Source organism: Euprymna scolopes, unplaced genomic scaffold, assembly GCF_053919585.1.
Source record: "Euprymna scolopes isolate OS-2025 unplaced genomic scaffold, ASM5391958v1 sca333, whole genome shotgun sequence".
Taxonomy (NCBI): Eukaryota; Metazoa; Mollusca; class Cephalopoda; order Sepiida; family Sepiolidae; genus Euprymna; species Euprymna scolopes.
In genome coordinates, this window is record NW_027633362.1 from 20,001 (window position 1) to 32,500 (window position 12,500).

Sequence of the window (12,500 nt, forward strand, 5' to 3'; positions counted from 1 at the left end):
TTTAAAAAAAAAAACAAACAAAAAACCCCAACTCTATTAAGATTTTCGATAGTTGGAAAATAATAATAAATTAAGATTTTCGATAGATTGAAAATAATGATAAATTGATTTTAGCAGGGCTGCTGAGTTAGCTTATAGGAGCGAGCTAAAGTAAGAAAGAAACACGCCGAAAACACACCGACCGGCACCCCCGACGACGACCACGGGTAAACGGCGGGACTTTGCCGCCTCTTAAGCAAGTTTGACTGACGACTACCACGGCTATTCGGCTAGGTAGGTAGGTAGGTAGTCCTCCTCCTCGGCCACCTAGCCGTCGTCGTCGATCGAGCGACCGGAATATTCAAGACGCCTCTACCGACACCACCACACCAGCGGGCAGTTTAAGCGAGCTTGCCAACTCCTCTGCCTCCTCAAGCGCTTCCAGACGCCTACCGACACCACATGCTGCTGGCTGGCTGTCTGTTGTTACAATGGAATTTAAAAAAAAAACAAACAAAAAACCCAACTCTATTAAGATTTTCGATAGTTGGAAAATAATAATAAATTAAGATTTTCGATAGATTGAAAATAATGATAAATTGATTTTAGCAGGCTGCTGAGTTAGCTTATAGGAGCGAGCTAAAGTAAGAAAGAAACACGCCGAAACACACCGACCGGCACCCCGACGACGACCACGGGTAAACGGCGGGACTTTGCCTCTTAAGCAAGTTTGACTGACGACTACCACGGCAGGTCTGGCTAGCTAGCTAGCTAGGTAGGTAGGTAGGTAGGTAGGTAGTCCTCCTCCTCGGCCACCTAGCCGTCGTCGTCGTCGATCGAGCGACCGGGTATATTCAAGACGCCTCTACCGACACCACCACACCAGCGGGCAGTTTAGCGAGCTTGCCAACTCCTCTGCCTCCTCAAGCGCTTCCAGACGCCTACCGACACCACATGCTGCTGGCTGGCTGTCTGTTGTTACAATGGAATTTAAAAAAAAAAACAAACAAAAAACCCCAACTCTATTAAGATTTTCGATAGTTGGAAAATAATAATAAATTAAGATTTTCGATAGATTGAAAATAATGATAAATTGATTTTAGCAGGGCTGCTGAGTTAGCTTATAGGAGCGAGCTAAAGTAAGAAGAAAACACGCCGAAACACACCGACCGGCACCCCGACGACGGACCACGGGTAAACGGCGGGGACTAACTGTGACTCTCTTAAGGTGTTAGGAGGCTTTGCCTCTAAGCAAGTTTGACTGACGCCTACGACACCGGTCAGGTCGGCGAGGCTCCCGGCGGCCCCGGGCGGGACCACAGGTTGCGGAAGGCGTCCAAGTGAGCGGCGGGACGCCAGGAGGCCCCGGGGTCGACTCCGCGGCCGGCCCCCGGGTCGGTGGCGGGCCTCCCAAGCTCGATAAAGTAGTGGTGTCGCTAGCGGTCGAGAAGGCACTTTTCGACGCCTACTGCCACCCCCACATGGCGGTAGGCGCAAAACTGGAAAATCGCGACCAGAAATGTCGCTTCGTATAATCGACGTTTTTTTGACCACCATTTTCAGGTGTCGGAGGTGGGTCTGGACGAATACCAACACCATTTCTGGGGTTTCACAACCCGCCCGGCTTCTCCGACATATGTTGGAAAGGAGTAGCGATCGAGCGAAGGGGGCTGTCGGTAGGCGGCCGCGGGTTGCATGTGTGCCGGGACAGCACCCCCATCCAACTAAGGGGTGTCCCCCGGGGGCCAGGGGGACCTCGTCCAGGTCGGCCGGGCGCTTCCAGACGCCTACCGACACCGGTCAGGTCGGCGATGCTCCCGGCGGCCCCGAGCGGGACCACAGGTTGCGGAAGGCGTCCAAGTGAGCGGCGGCGACGCCAGGAGGCCCCCGGGGTCGACTCCGCGGCCCCCGGGTCGGTGTGCGGGCCTCCAGAGCTCGATAAAGTAGTGGTGGTCGCTAGCGGTCGAGAAGGCACTTTTCGACGCCTACTGCCACCCCCACATGGGCGGTAGGCGCAAAACTGGAAAATCGCCGACCAGAAATGGTCGCTTCGTATAATCGACGTTTTTTTTGACCACCATTTTCCAGGTGTCGGAGGTGGGTCTGGACGAATACCAACACCATTTCTGGGGTTTCACAACCGCCCGGCTTCTCCGACATATGTTGGAAAGGAGTAGGCGATCGAGCGAAGGGGGCTGTCGGTAGGCGGCCGCGGGTTGCATGTGTGCCCGGGGACAGCAACCCCCATCCAACTAAGGGGTGTCCCCCGGGGGCCAGGGGGACCTCGTCCAGGTCGGCCGGGCGCTTCCAGACGCCTACCGACACCGGTCAGGTCGGCGAGGCTCCCGGCGGCCCCGAGCGGGACCACAGGTTGCGGAAGCGTCCAAGTGAGCGGCGGCGACGCCAGGAGGCCCCCGGGGTCGACTCCGCGGCCCCCGGGTCGGTGTGCGGGCCTCCAGAGCTCGATAAAGTAGTGGTGTCGCTAGCGGTCGAGAAGGCACTTTTCGACGCCCTTGCCACCCCACATGGCGGTAGGTGTAAAATCGGAATAGACCGGACCAGGAATGTCGAGGGGGAAAAAAATGACAAAGTCCTGGTGGTGCCTAGGCGTCGAGAAGGCACTTTGCGACGCCTACCGACATCCCCATGTGGCAGTAGGCGTAAAACTGGAAAATCGCCGACCAGAAATGTCGCTTCGTATAATCTGACGTTTTTTTTGACCACCATTTTCAGGTGTCGGAGGTGGGTCTGACGAATACCAACACCATTTCTGGGGTTTTCCAGTTTGAAAGTTTTATAAAACATGTTCGGTAGGAAGCACACTTTGGTGTGTCGGTTCGTCGGAGCAGCGACTCTTTGCCTCGTGGTGGTCCGGAACGTCTCTACGGGCTTGTCGCAAAGGCGTCAGAAAGTGGCATCTCCGCCGCCTAGGGCTGTCACCGTTATCGCTGTCGCCGCGCTCCAACTTGTTTTGATCCGCCGCCTTCGTTCCTGCCAACCGTGCGCCCGCTCATCGTCGTTAGGTTATAATACGTGGTACGTGTGTGTGCTTCCCGTGGACCTAGGGCTGCTCGACGTGTCGAACGATATGTTGGAACAACTAACGGCTCCTTTTCCTGGTTCCATAGTCGTCGTGGTACCCGCGTCGTCAGCCATATCTATGTCCACCATGTTTAGCCGATACGTTTGCTGCAGCTTCTGCTTCCGCCTCAGCGTTCGCCGCTCTCAGCCGCCGCTGTTGTTGCTGCCGTTCTGCCATTCAACCACTACCTGCGAATCTTCGATGATCGGCCGAACGACCCATCGCTGTGCGACCGATAAATCCTCCCGGATTAGGGAGAAACGCCTGCCGCTCTCTGCCGCCGACGAACGGAAAAACGTACATTGTAACGAACGAACGAACGAACGAACGAATTAACGAACAGCGAACAAACAAACAAAAATAGCCGCGGGGGATGCACTATGTAGATCCTGATCCCCTTGTAACCATACGTACGTTGTTCGATGCTCTCCCGTCCTGGAAGTCGCCGCAGCAAACAGGAGGATGAGCAGCAGCAGGCGCCGCCGCCGTAACCGCCGCCTGCCTGCCGCCTCCTACTCCTGTCAGCGTCCGATCTCACAGCCGTGTGAACGTTCGCTGACACCGATTTCTTCCGTCTGGCAAAACCTTGGACGTCCCGCTCGCGGTACACGTGCTGCAGCGACTTTCTCGTCCGACAACGCATAAGCGTCGACGTCTGCCGCCGCATCTTCTGATACGTGGACGGTGATAGCGCTAGTCCCTTCTTGCGCCACCTCCACCTTTGTTAGCGCCAAAGAAGATCGATCGAGCAGTCGTGGTCGCAGTCGATTAACCCGTTTCACCGTCCGCAGTTCCAAAGCCGGCGATCAAGTCGTTGCTCTTCTTGTTCGTTCTTCCCATACCGTCGATTTGCACGGCTGCCGGATGAGCCATCCTCTGTCCGGCGAAGCGCTCACGTCAGTGATCGATACTTGCACCGACAGTCCTCCCGCTCGCGACTCGGTGCTCGAATCGGACTCGTTCGTTTTTATCTCGATGCGATTGTGAAAAGGGGGACCGGTCGTCAATGTCGTGTGTGTCGACGATGTTGTTCGCCCGGTCCGCCGCGTTGTTGTCGTTTTTTTTTTTTTTTTTTCCCCTAACGTTCGCCGTCGCACGACGAAAGGGTGAGAAAAAAAAAAAAGCTCGAAAAAGCCGCCCAAAAAAATCGGACCGAGGAGCCGCTTGCGAGAACGCGCCATGTGCACGTTGTCTCTCCTCGGTTTTCCGAGCACGAACACGACGCCGGCCGGTCGGTCGGCGACGAAGGCGACGACGAAGGTGACGGGAAAATTTACGCGCCGCTGCCCTGGTCCAGCTCCTCCCCGATGACGGCTGTGATGTTGACGTTGACGTTGGCGACGACGACGACGACGACGGAGACGACGACGACGACGAGACGGCATCGATGGCGACCACGATGACGACGACCTCGACGAGTTCAGTCTGCACCTTGACCTCCGATGTCCGTGTGCACTGCCGTCGTGCTGTTTGTCGTTTGTCGTATGTATCGCTGTCAAGGGTGCCGTTGTCGTTGTTGTTGTCGACGTTGTTGCTTGCTCTCTCGTCTCGGCGGTTGGTACGTTGATGACGACGACGACGACGACGAAGACGACGACGACGACGACGAGACGGCATCGATGCGACCACGATGACGACGACCTCGACGATTCCAGTCTGCACCTTGACCTCCGATGTCCGTGTGCACTGCCGTCGTGCTGTTTGTCGTTTGTCGTATGTATCGCTGTCAAGGGTGCCGTTGTCGATGTTGTTGTTGTCGACGCTGTCGTCTGTTCTCTCTTCTCGGCCGGCTGTGACGTGGACGTTGACGACGACGACGACGAGACGGAATCGATGGCGACCACGATGACGACGACCTCGGCGAGTTCAGTCTGCACCTTGACCCTCGATGTCCGTGTGCACTGCCGTCGTGCTGCTTGTCGTTTGTCGTATGTATCGCTGTCAAGGGTGCCGTTGTCGTTGTTGTTGTCGACGTTGGTCGCTTTCGTTCTTTGAGTCTCGGTCTCGGTCCAAGTCAGGGGAGAAACAAAAAAGAGGCCATCAGCGCGGGCAGCGCGCTTCTACTGACGGCGAACCCCCTCGAAAAATAAATAAACACGTGCCGTCGTGTAGTTGTCTGTCTTATGTCGGTCGGTCGGTCGGTCGGTCTGTCGTTCTGTCGAAACAAAGTCCCAAATTCCAACGATACCTGGTTGATCCTGCCAGTAGTCATATGCTTGTCTCAAAGCTTAGCCATGCAAGTGTAAGTTCACGCCACGCATTAGAACGGGCGAAACCGCGAATGGCTCAGGAACCGGACCTAATCCTCGGGACCGTATTCCTCCTCGGAGGCGATGGATAACTGTGGCAATTCTAGAGCTAATACATGTGACACAGGCCGCGATCGGTCGGCGCGCCGTCGTCGCCACAGCCTCGCGCTCTGGGCACCCGCGTCGGCCGTTCCGGGTCGCGGCGGTACATATTAGACTGAGACCGATGCGCGTCATTCCGTCCTCCGTCGTCGGCGTTCCCGCTCGCGGGTCCGTTCGGTGGCGGGCTCATAGGGCGGCGCGCTCCGCTTGGTGACTCTGGATAACTCACTGGTCAGATCGCACGAGCTTTCACGCCCGGCGACGGGTCTCTCGAGGGTCCGCCCTATCAACTGTCGACGGTCGGTTAAGTGCCTACCGTGGTTACTACGGGTAACGGGGAATCGGGGTTCGATTCCGGAGAGGGAGCATGCGAAACGGCTACCACATCCAAGGAAGGCGCAGGCGCGCAAATTACCCACTCCGGCACGGGGAGGTAGTGACGAAAAATAACGACGCGGACTCTGTCGAGGCCCCGCGATCGGAATGAGTACACTTCAAAATCCGTTAACGAGGACCAACCGGAGGGCAAGTCTGGTGCCAGCAGCCGCGGTAATTCCAGCTCCGGTAGCGTATATTAAAGTTGTTGCGGTTAAAAAGCTCGTAGTCCGAACTCGGGTTCGTGGTCGCGCAAGCGGCCCCGGGGCGGCGGCGCCATCGTCCGTCGTTGACTTTGGTCGTCCGTTCGCATTCCCGGCCCTTTCCGCCCGGTGTCAACCGCTAGCATACCCGCCACGCGGTCCTGCCGGCGAGGTGGACGAGGAGGTCGTGATCGGGATCCGGGAAAAAAAAAACAAGTGGTCGTCGGTTCGGTTCCGGGAGTAGTCTAACGGGGGGGTGCTACGTGTGTGTGTTTGGGTGCGTTCATTCGCATCCCCGCACTCTGACCCCCGCGCTTCTCTCCCTCTCCCTTTCCGCGCGTTCCTCTTTTTTTTTGAACCCCCCGGTCCGCTCCGAGTCCCTGCTTCGTGTCTTGTCTGCGCGCGTGTTGCGGTCGGCGGTTTCTCCTCCAAGGGTGCTCTTAACCGAGTGTCCGCGGCGGCCGGTACGTTCACTTTGAAAAAATTAGAGTGCTCAGAGCGGGCTGTTTCAAGCTTGCATACGATAAGCATGGAATGATGGAAGAGGGCCTCGTCTACGTCTGTCGGTCTCCGTCTACGGCGAGGCAATGATCGAAGGGAGCGGTCGGGGCCACTCGTATTGCGACGTTAGAGGTGAAATTCTTGGATCGTCGCAAGACGAACTGCAGCGATGGCGTGTGGCAAGCACGTTTTCCTCGATCAAGAGCGAAAGTCGGAGGTTCGAAGACGATCAGATACCGTCGTAGTTCCGACCGTAAACGATGCCGACCGGCGAATCCGCCGGCGTTCGCTTCCATGACCCGGCGGGTAGCCTGCGGGAAACCAGAGTTCGGTTCCGGGGGGAGTATGGTTGCAAAGCTGAAACTTAAAGGAATTGACGGAAGGGCACCACCAGGAGTGGAGCCTGCGGCTTAATTTGACTCAACACGGGAAAACTCACCCGGTCCGGACACCGGTAGGATTGACAGATCGATAGCTCTTTCTCGATTCGGTGGGTGGTGGTGCATGGCCGTTCTTAGTTGGTGGAGCGATCCGTCTGGTTGATTCCGATAACGAACGAGACTCCGGCCTGCTAACTAGTGCGCCGATGTCAGTGATTTTTACGGCGGGCTCGGCGTCCTCCGTGGCGCTCGGGTCCGGGTCGGTTTTCTCACGCACTTCTTAGAGGGACGGGTGGCAGAAAGCCACACGAGGCGGAGCGATAACAGGTCTGTGATGCCCTTAGATGTCCGGGGCCGCACGCGCGCTACACTGGAGGTATCAGCGGGGACTTCGCCCCGGCCCGAGAGGGTTGGGAAACCTCTGAACCACCTCCCGTGATAGGGATCGGGGCCTGTAACCAACCCCGTGAACGAGGAATTCCCGGTAGGCGGCGGGTCAACAGCCCGCGTCGATCACGTCCCTGCCCTTTGTACACCGCCCGTCGCTACTACCGATCGAACGGTCCGGTGAGGTCCTCGGATCTGGCCGACGACGCCGCCGGGCAGTGCGCGACGTGTCCGTCACGACACTCGTGCATCTACGCCTCGGCGTTCGATGCCTGGAGAAGACGACCGAACCCGATCGTTTAGAGGAAGTAAAAGTCGTAACAAGGTTTCCGTAGGTGAACCTGCGGAAGGATCATTACCGTTTTCCCGTTCGAGACTGGTTTGTTGTTTTCCGGCCTACCTCCTCTGTCTGTCGGCGTCAACGCCTCGAATGCGCGCAAACAAACCTATAAAAGGCGGAGCGAGAGATAGATTTGTGGTGACGCGGAGGTTTTTAAAGCCCCAGCTCTTCTTGCTTGCTTCCGCGTCTTACCACCTGTTTGTTTTTTCGCCCACCGCAAGTGATGGCCGCTTCTTCTTTGCCTTGTCGCCGCTTTATCGTTTTTTGTTTTTTTTGCAGCCGCTGTGCCACCGCCGCTAGCTAAAAACAAACTACTCGCGACATTGCAATGCCGTCACGCCTCCTCGCACAGACCTCCTCGCACACTACTAAATCTATATAAACAAAAACTAATATAAAAAAACCCAAGTGCTGAACCCTGGACGGGGGATCACTCGGCTCGTCCGTCGATGAAGAGCGCGGCCAGCCGCGAGAACTGATGCGAATTGCAGGACTCAGTGAACATCGACACCTCGAACGCACATTGCGGCCCCGAGATCCCTTGTCTCGGGGCCACGTCCGGTCGAGAGGCGGAACGTTACATGTCTTTCTCCGTTAACGAAACGACATCTTGCCGTCCCCGTGCCCGCCCGGTCCTCGGCACGGTGGTAACCGGGACGTCGCAGGAGCGAGTGACGAGGGGGAAGAAAAATAAAAAAAGAATTGACTCCTTTCAATGTCTTTTTTTTTTTTTAAAACCCTCTCCGGCCTCCTCCTTCGTCTCCCGCTGGCAGACCGCGGAGTCTTTTCCCTTTTCGACCGCGTGAAGAAACACTGTGGAGGAGGGAGCAGGAGGAGTCTGTCCGAAAGCAGCCGAAGGGAGAACAAAACAAAAAAAAAAGCACCGACCTAACCGACTGCCGACGTAAGCGCCGCCTGCCTCGTCTCGCTCTCTGCCTCATGAAGGGTCTCTCAGCGACGCCTCGAGCAGCGCGACGAAGCACGGCCGTCGCACCGTAAAAAGGTGGCCGCGTCGTAGGCAACGTCGGATGGGGAGGACCCAGGCTTTTTTTTTAATTGTTGGCTTCTTCATTTTCGGTCGGACGGGCGCTATATCGGCCAGCCGTCGTCACACGGAGGGTACCGATCGAGATTCCTCTCCTCCAAACACCACACTCTACTAAAAAACCGCCGCCCTCGGCTCGGACGAGACGACCCGCTGAACTTAAGCATATCGCTAAGCGGAGGAAAAGAAACCAACCGGGATTCCCTTAGTAACGGCGAGTGAACCGGGAGAAGCCCAACGCCGAATCCCGTCGCAAGTAAAAGGCTTCGGGACGTGTGGCGCATGGGTCGAAGGCAGCCGTTCGTTTTCGTCTCGCATAGTTCGGAGTTCCCTCGATCGGGGCCGCCCGCGGCGGGTGCCAGGCCCATTCGGTGCGGACGGCGAGCGACGGCCTTCGATCCGAGAGTCGGGTTGCTTGGGAACGCAGCCCAAATCGGGTGGTAAGCTCCATCCAAGGCTAAATACCGGGACGAGTCCGATAGTCGACAAGTACCGTGAGGGAAAGTTGAAAAGAACTTTGGAGAGAGAGTTCAAGAGAACGTGAAACCGCCCAGGGGTAAACGGGTGGGACCGCTCACCGCGATCGCGGGGGGACTCTAGTCCGGTGCTGCCTAGGCTCGAGCCCAAACTCGATGTGTGTTCTTGAAAGAGAGGCCGTCGCGGCACAGGTCGTCGTTCGTCGTGTCCGCGGGGGACTCGTTCCCCGCGGTTCCAGCTTTTGTGCCCGCGTCGCCGACGAAGGAGACGGGCCGCGTGGATAGCGGGAAGGGAAACGTGGTGACGACCGCGGCCGTCGGTAGGTGGCTGCGTCGGTTGGCTGCGACGGAGGGGACTCGTCCTCTCGATCGCTGCTGCCGCCGGGCCCTAACCCGCCGCATCCGTCGCCGCCGCTTCTTCTTTCCTCCTGCTCCCTCCGCGCGCGACTCCGCTGCACCCGTCCCCTTCATCATCGCTCGGCGTAATCATGGCGCGGGCCGCTTCGGCGCGACCTCCGCGCGGCCGGCACCGGACGCACTTCCCCTCCGGTCCGTCGTCGCGACCCGTTCCCGGCGTGCAGGTCGAACACGCGGGTTTTTTTCCGTAGGCGGCAGGCGTTTCATCACCCTGAAAACCCCCGTCTTCCCACCTTGTGAAGTCGGGGGCCACCGGCCGTCGGGCCCGCGAACGTAACTGCCCCTTTCTGCCGGGAACGGAGGAAAATCTGACACGATCCGTTACACGTGGCGAGCCGGTCCGTTTTGATCCCGCCGGAAGTCGCGTGCGGGCGACGCACTCTGTGTGTCGCTCCTTAGGCGCCCCACCGTCTCGGGCGCGTGCGCGATGAGAGGCGGGATAGGACTGGCGCGGCCTCGCCGTCACGCACCTCGCCGACGTTTCGGGTTCTTGTCGGGGGCAACCCCGCCCGCGCCCCGTTTCCGTTTCCGGAGAGGTCGCTCGGCGACGCTTTTTTACTCGAGCCGCCCGCCACCCCCGGGTCAGCGACGTGCATCGGCAACCCACCCGACCCGTCTTGAAACACGGACCAGAGGAGTCCTGGCCGTTCGCGAGTCGTAGGGGCCACCTCTGACTAACCCCGAAGGCGAAGCGAAAGCGAGAGAGCGTGTAGGAGGGCGTCGATCGGGAGAGGTGTCGTGGCAAAGTCGTCCGGGGGTCGTCGGGGGGTGTCGTCGGTCTCGTGCCGTCGTCTTCTCCTCGCCTCACCCGCCTCCGAGCCGTGCCCGATCCCGCCGGCGCGGCGTTTTCGGCCTTCCGCCGTCGCTGCTGCGGTGCCCGCAACTTTTCCTTTTTTCTCTCTCTCCCGAGAGAGATAGGAGAGGGAAGGCTCGTGGCTGACGTGCGGTTGTTTTTCCCTCCTCCCCGAGAGGGGACCGGCGCATCTTCCAAAAAGGGGAATTGCCGGGCGCCAGCTTCCATATCCTCCTTCCGCCCATCGGTGAGATCCCGCGGCTTGAACTAGTCCTATTTTGTCGTCGAGTTTAGGCGCTGCGCGCGGGCGCATCACCCCCCGGGTCGGTTTCCCCCTTTTTCCGAGTACGACTCGGCCGACTCTGGCGTAGCGAGCGACCAGGGACCCGAAAGATGGCGATCCACGCCCGGTCGGGATGAAGCCAGAGGAAACTCTGGTGGAAGTCCGAAGCGCCTCTGACGTGCAAATCGATCGTCGGAACCGGGTGTAGGGGCGAAAGACCAATCGAGCCGTCTAGTAGCTGGTTCCCTCCGAAGTTTCCCTCAGGATAGCTGGCGCTCGATCGTCGCAATTCCATCCGGTAAAGCGAACGATTGGAGGCCCCGGGGGCCGTTCACGGCCTGACCTACTCTCGAACTCGGAACGGGTGGAACGGGCCGACTCTCCCGAACGACGGAGCCGACCCATCCGGCCGCCGCCGCCAGCACGCTTCGCTGGGCGGTTGGTCACCTCGAATGCGAGTGCCAAGTGGGCCACTTTTGGTAAGCAGAACTGGCGCTGTGGGATGAACCAAACGTCCGGCTAAGGTGCCTAACGCGACGCCCATGAGATCCCCGAAAGGGTGTCGGTCGATATAGACAGCAGGACGGTGGCCACGGAAGTCGGAATCCGCTAAGGAGTGTGTAACAACTCACCTGCCGAATCGACCGGCCCCGAAAATGGATGGCGCTGGAGCGACGGACCGATGCCGGACCCGTCGCGGCGAGGAGCGATGAACTTTCGCGCCGAAACGATGCCGCGACGAGTAGGAGGGCGCCGCGGCGAGCACGGAAGCCTAGGGCGCGAGCCCGGGTGGAGCCGACCGCGGGTGCAGATCTCGGTGGTAGTAGCAAATATTCGAACGAGACCTTCGAAGACCGAAGTGGAGAAGGGTCTCCGTGCCAACGGCGGTCGAGCACGGGTCAGTCGGTCCTAAGACGCGGGCGAAAGTCTTCCCGAAAGGCGCCGGATCCGTTATGAAAGTGAAAGCGATCGAATCGAATCGAATCAAAAGCCCAAACAAAAACAAAGCGGCCGGCCTCCCGTCGAAAGGGAATCGGGTTAATATTCCCGAACCCGGACTCGGAGAGGGCCCGGGGGTGGCGACGCTGTCGGCAGCGATGTCGGCGGCGCCCGTCGCTTCCCGGGCGAAACCGCGGTGACGCAAGCGAGCCCGGAGACGTCGCCGGGGAGCCCCGGGAAGAGTTCTCTCTTCTTCGTAAAGGACCATGTCCGTGGAATCGGCTCGTCCGGAGATACGGAAAAGGTACCTGTAGAGCGCCGCGGCTCGGGCGGCGTCCGGTGCGCTTTCGGCGGCCCTGGAAAATCCGGGTCCGGTTTTCGCAGCTCTCGAGTCGGTCCGTACCCACCATCCGCAGCAGGTCTCCAAGGTGTACAGCCTCTCGTCGATGGCATCAATGTAGGTAAGGGAAGTCGGCAAAATGGATCCGTACCTTCGGAAGAAGGATTGGCTCCGAGGACCGGGTCGGTCGGGCCGTGCCCGCGCGAAGCGAGGAACCGGTACGGGGCTGTAGCGTTCGCTCCGTTCGCGCTTTGCGGCGAAGGCATAGGGGCCGCGGCGGTCCGTTGTGCGGCGGCGTGTTCCGGTCGAGCGGTCGCGGTCAAGCGAGCGTGTGTTGCGGGTCGGAGAGCGATACGGGTGGGAGTCCGCCGTCGGGCGGCAGGAGTGTGGCGTCGACCAAAAACGGCGGGGGACCGTCGGCGGGGGTCGTCTTTCTGGCGGCGGCGGTTCAAGCGGCTTTTCTGCGGGGTGCTTCGCTCCGGGGTCGGGGTGGCGGCGGGCGGCTCCAATCCGTTCGTCGCAACGTCTCCGTCCTCCTCGAAAAGGGGTGAGGCTGCCTTGCGGACGTGTCGTCGTCGCTTTGCCGGTGCGGTCTTCGTCGGCCACCTC

General features: G+C 59.1%; 2 non-coding genes and 1 pseudogene across 2 annotated transcripts in view; all 3 read left to right on the plus strand.

Annotated features, from left to right (window-relative positions):
- The first annotated feature begins 5,246 nt into the window (after positions 1 to 5,246).
- On the plus strand, positions 5,247 to 7,616 carry LOC145274304 (small subunit ribosomal RNA; annotated as a pseudogene).
- A 396-nt stretch (positions 7,617 to 8,012) lies between these two features.
- LOC145274309 (5.8S ribosomal RNA) lies at positions 8,013 to 8,170 on the plus strand. The gene has a single exon (XR_013866641.1). It is a non-coding gene; the product is annotated as a 5.8S ribosomal RNA (ribosomal RNA).
- A 599-nt stretch (positions 8,171 to 8,769) lies between these two features.
- LOC145274306 (large subunit ribosomal RNA) overlaps positions 8,770 to 12,500 on the plus strand; it is a 5,746-nt gene continuing 2,015 nt past the window's right edge. The window contains exon 1 of the ribosomal RNA XR_013866640.1: positions 8,770 to 12,500. This exon is cut by the window's right edge and continues 2,015 nt beyond it. This is a non-coding gene — a ribosomal RNA (large subunit ribosomal RNA).